We start from the raw sequence: 5,427 nt of genomic DNA, 5'->3' as shown, positions 1-5,427 counted from the left end.
ATTTTACCCTTTGCATTTTCTTAAATCTGAAAAGACTTAAATACCCTCACTTAATTGTTGCCCAAAACTAATTGAAAATGACCAATTTACTCTTTTTTTTATTTTCATAAATGAAAAGACCTAATTGCCCTCACTTATGTATTACCCTAACCTAATTTGCAAAGACTATTTTACCCCTAAATATTTGTTCCTAAAAACCCCAAAATGCCCTCATCTTCCCCAAATCATCATCTTCTTTTACATACCTACCACCACCGCCACCACCACCACCACCACCCACCACCCACCATTGGCTTTGGATTCTAAGACAAATGCGAGGTAAATTCTCTGGAAACAAATCAATTTCCGTACAAGTTTCTCTTATCAACCAATTCGATGAAACCCTAACCCAATGATGAAACTTATATACTTAAAATTCAACTTTTCTGAACTAATCTTGATGTCCAATGCAAGAAAACAACTAAAAAGATAATGATTGATCAAGAGAAGAAAACAAAAAATTGCGATTTGCGATGAGTCTTTCACAAAATGGAAAGATTTGGAAGTTCTGTTACCAGATAAAACCAGAGTTTCTAATACTTCAATCTCTGGTTTTTAGTGGAAGGCTCTGCTCCTCTCTCTCTCTCTCTCTCTGTCCTAACCTCTCTACTTCCCTTTATTCAAAGACCAAACTCTAAAAGTGAGAAAGGGAAACAATGTGAAAAAGAAAAATTGAAATTGGGAGAAAAACAGAGTAAAGAGAAGAATTTGTTTCCTACTGTGACACTATGAGAATTTGTTTACAGGTGTAACAGATTAGTATTGTTACTTTAGAAGATATTGTGTTGGTTGCAGACTGAAAATTAAGTTAAATGCATTGACAAGGAAAGAACTAAGCGAACAGAGGTGGTGCTACTTTGTTGCATCTACAAATAAAAAATATAAAAAATCTGTGATTTTTCTTACCCCAAAATCAGGATTCGATTTCTGGAATGGTGGGTGGTGGTGGTGGTGGGTATGTAAAAGAAGATGATGATTTGGGGAAGATGAGGGCATTTTGGGGTTTTAGGAACAAATATTTAGGGGTAAAATAGTCTTTTCAAATTAGGTTAGGGTAATACATAAGTGAGGGCAATTAGGTCTTTTCATTTATGAAAATAAAACAAAGGGTACATTGGTCATTTTCAATTAATTTTGGGCAACAAATAAGTGAGGGTATTTAAGTCTTTTCAGATTTAAGAAAATAAAGCAAAGGGTAAAATGGTCAAAATATTGTCATCTAACGGTGGTATTTAACGGATTGGACCTATGTGGCATTTGGGATGTAAAGCAGGGGTGGTACGTGGAATATTGAGGGGTGGTACGCAGAATATTGAGCTGCTTAGGGGGGTACGTGGAATATTGGGTGCATTCTAGGGGGATATGTGTACTTTAGGATCCACATCCTCTACTTCCAAAGCTCTACTCCCATCCTACTTCCGTGAGCTACCAGCATGCCACCTGGCTTGAAAACCATTCAACGGTTGTTAATTAAAAAATTCAAATTATTTTGAAATCCAGATGAGATCTATTTAAACCACCTTAAACCCCAAACCAACCCCACCCGACCGGCTCAAAACAAACCAAACCGAACTTATTTCCCTCAAACTAAACCCATTTCACTCATCTGCCTAAGGTTTCAAATCGAACGAAAATTCCTAGCAGAACCTCTCCCGAATCCCTCCCTCTCTCACTCATCCCTCTCACAACTCCTCAGTGGCGACGGCGATAGCAACGGCGATATCCTCTCTCTCACCCTGCTGCTTTCCGATGTACTCACCCTAACCTAAATCTCGATCTCCTCTCTCAATCACCCTGGAAATACTCTCTTGTGCCTCCCTCATTTTTTGTGTTCCAGACGACCCTTCTACTCTTTACAAACCCTAAGCGAGAAAACTAGTTGTAGCAGATTTCCCATCTTCTTGTTTGATCGGATTCTCTTTCCCTATTTCCCTCCCATTTCACAAACCCTAAGGCGAAAATTGTGTTTCCCATTTTCTATCTTTTCTCTTACCCTCTTTCCCTCCCATTTGAGAAATCCTAAGTGAAGCGCAGAGAAGGAACCTAGCCTCTCTATCGATGGGAATCCCATCCTCCTCATTGGATCATCAAATTCAAAAATTGGGTTTTCAATAGAAAGGCCAGAGGTGAAGAGAGTTCCTCTGCAAAGAGGGCATGTTGAGTTTGGCAGGAGCCAAGTGTCTATATAGTTGATGTGAAAAGCATGGCGACGTATGGGAAGCAATCTAAGTTTGTCTTGTTCTGAAAATTCAGAGAGGCAAACAGCACAATCGAAGGGTTCTTTTAGACCCATTTTCTCTTTGTAGGGGAAAACAAGGAGAGCATATATGAAAGCTTGATCTAGACCCGAGTCATGGAGATGGAATAACTATTGTAACTGTCTTTGTAGAGCATTAGAGCCGGACAAATCTAGGTACCTATTAGACTGAGAAGTTGATGAAGAAGATGGTTTCTTTATGAGGAATATAACGAGCAGGTGGAGCAGACCAGATATGAAGAATATAACAGCTAGAATAACTATGATTAAAAGAACAATTGGACTGATTCTTCTACCAGATGACGATGGGGTTGATCCATTCTGATCATTACTACTATGAGGAGATCTGACTGAGGAATAAGAAGAAAGAGGAGAAATACCAGGTGGAAAGTTACAAGTATCATCTTTTACCTTGATTTGAGACTGAAACCAAGACATCTAAGGATGAGTAGATGGGAAGGCCTAGAGAGTCGTCCTTGTTCTCGTCTTTCTAATATGAAAACCAAAACCCCTCAGGGTAAGCTAAGAAAAAGTATACTTTCCTGCCTTTGAGAGAAAAGCAACTTAAATTTTGTTTTAATTTGAAGGAACTGAACAGAAAAGATTACCCATTACTCCCACTAAGATAAGACCCAATTCATTCAAGCAAATAGTACTTAAGAAAAGCAAACATTCTTGAGATTTGAGAACAAAGCAGTGGCTGGAGAAAGTGTTTCTATGCTAAAAAAATGAATTCCAATTCAGGTCTCTCCTTCCCCTTCCCCCTTCTCCCCCTTCCCTGTTGAGAGGCTTCTGCAATTAATCCAGATTCTTCTTCTTAAGTTTGTCTTTGTTTTACCTCATGCCTGTGGCAGCCAGCTTAGTCGATTCATTGCAAAAAATTACAAGGATTACAAAATTGCTCAAGTGAAAAAGCTTCTTTACATGTAATGATCATCCTCACAATGCTGAACCCGATTTATAGATTGGTTTGTGTGCTGAATCTTTTCAGGATAATGTTCAAAGAAGTAATGCTTAAGATAGATCAGAGAAAACCATTGAACGCATTAGATCAAAGAAAATCATTGAATGCAGTAGATCCACACAATTACATAATATGTTGTACTAGTGTTTAAATCCAAAATTGAACATCTTGTTCCAGGGAGCCCTAAACTTTGCAAATAATGCAACAGACAACATGGATAAGGGTGGGTAATAAGGGATCAACCAGCTGAGGATTCAATATTACTGATGTAGTAACTCAAGGACAGAGTAGGGTCTGCTGAATCATATTTTACAGAGCATCTTGTACAATGATACATGGAGAATACAAGGTATCCAATATGGCTGCAGGGTACTTGAGATAGATCAAAGAAAACCATTGAACACAGTGGATCAAAGTTCACTATTCTCGGGCATTAAACACTTGATAGTGGATCCATTACATGCAATAAGATTGATCAAACAGATTACTTCAAAATAATGGAGAAAGGGGGGAAAAGCTACAGACAACAAAAATGAAAGTAAAAATTGTTCTTGAGTCTTGGTGGACTCGAACCACCATCCCATGGGTTTAACCCCACGTGCTCTTCCGTTTGAGCTAAAGACTCACCTACCTAAATAAACCGTGTTAACAAAGGTATATAATAAAAATTTAATGAATCACAAATAATGGATGGATTCAAAGAACAAAAAATGAAAAACAAATCCAATTCCAACAGTGCAACTGAATCATAGGTTCCATCATAAGCAAGAAACAAATCCAATTCTACTAGTTCAATGTTTTACCCAAATAACGAAGGAGAATACTAATAATCTAATGTCATTTTGTTATTCGAAAAATGATATACAGGACACATCTGAGGTGCAGATTTAAAAAAAAAAATCAAAATCTGAGGAGCAATTTGTTTCTCAACTAAAAACAATTCTCCACTTGTTTTTAGATGTATATCTTACATGGTTTTAGCTGGAAACAAATGAAACCTAAACAAAAAATTGATCAGCTTGTGAGGTAGATTCTGTTGCCGTATTTGCATAACCCCAAAATGTTTTCATGCATGAAGTGTAGATGTAATCGATACTCAAGTCTAGCCATTGCACATTATAGCTCAATAATCGATCTCATTTTTCTTGTCAAACTTGATGGTCTAGGAAAATGTGAAAATGGAAAACAACTAGCAAAAGCAAAAACACCCTACTCAATAATCGATCTCTGTGAATGAACTCAAGAAGACATACGCACACAATTTCCTTCTCCTTCTCTGTCAAGGGAAAACGAGAAAACTCAAAACTCAAAACAAACTCAGACATTCTCCTTCTCCTCCCTCTCTGCTACAACTGGTTTTCTTGCTTAGGGTTTGTGAAATGAGAGGGAAATAGGGAAAGAGAATCCGATCAAACAAGAAGATGAGAAATCTGCTACAACTAGTTTTCTTGCTTAGGGTTTGTAAAGAGCAGAAGGGTCGTCTAGAACACAGATAGAATGAGGGAGGCGCGAGAGAGTATTTCCAGGGTGAGTGAGAGAGGAGATCGAGATTTAGGTTAGGGTGAGTACACCGGAAAGCAGCAACAGTAGAGTGAGAGAGAAGATGTCACCGTTGCCACTGAGGAGTTGTGAGAGGGATAAGTGAGAGAGGGAGGGATTCGAGAGAGGTTCTGCTGGGAATTTTTTTTCGATTTGAAACCCTAGGCAAATGAGTGAAATGGGTTTAGTTTGAGGGAATTAAGTTCGGTTTGATTTGTTTTGAACCGGTCGATTGGGGTTGATTTGGGGTTTAAGGTGGTTCAAATAGATCTCATCTGGATTTCAAAATAGTTTGAATTTTTTTATTAACAACCATTGGATGGTTTTCAGGCCAGGTGGCATGATGGAAGCTCACGGAAGTAGGATGGAAGTAGAGCTTTGGAAATAGAGGATGTGGATCCGTACTTTACCCTTATAAAAAAGGAAACTGAATAGATACAAGAGAAAAGACGAAAATTAGGGCAGAGAACAATGCGGAGTTTCAGATACAGACTCGTTCCTCAACGAGGGGTTGCAGGTATTCCTCAAGATACCGAAATTTATGTATCACCGTCAAGGCCTGAACCGCAGAGAGTTTTTGGTAGTGGTGGTAGGAGGAATTTGTTTGCTATGTCGAACACGACGGATC

At 38.5% G+C, this 5,427-nt stretch overlaps 1 pseudogene; it reads right to left on the bottom strand.

The window, feature by feature from the left end:
• Positions 1 to 1,963: 1,963 nt before the first annotated feature.
• Positions 1,964 to 2,804, bottom strand: LOC122652836 (annotated as a pseudogene).
• Positions 2,805 to 5,427: the final 2,623 nt, after the last annotated feature.

The sequence above is a fragment of the Telopea speciosissima genome, chromosome 1, assembly GCF_018873765.1.
Source record: "Telopea speciosissima isolate NSW1024214 ecotype Mountain lineage chromosome 1, Tspe_v1, whole genome shotgun sequence".
In the NCBI taxonomy this organism is placed as follows: domain Eukaryota; kingdom Viridiplantae; phylum Streptophyta; class Magnoliopsida; order Proteales; family Proteaceae; genus Telopea; species Telopea speciosissima.
The sequence above is the reverse complement of the archived record's forward strand: the minus strand, read 5'-3'. Positions and strand labels throughout refer to the sequence as shown.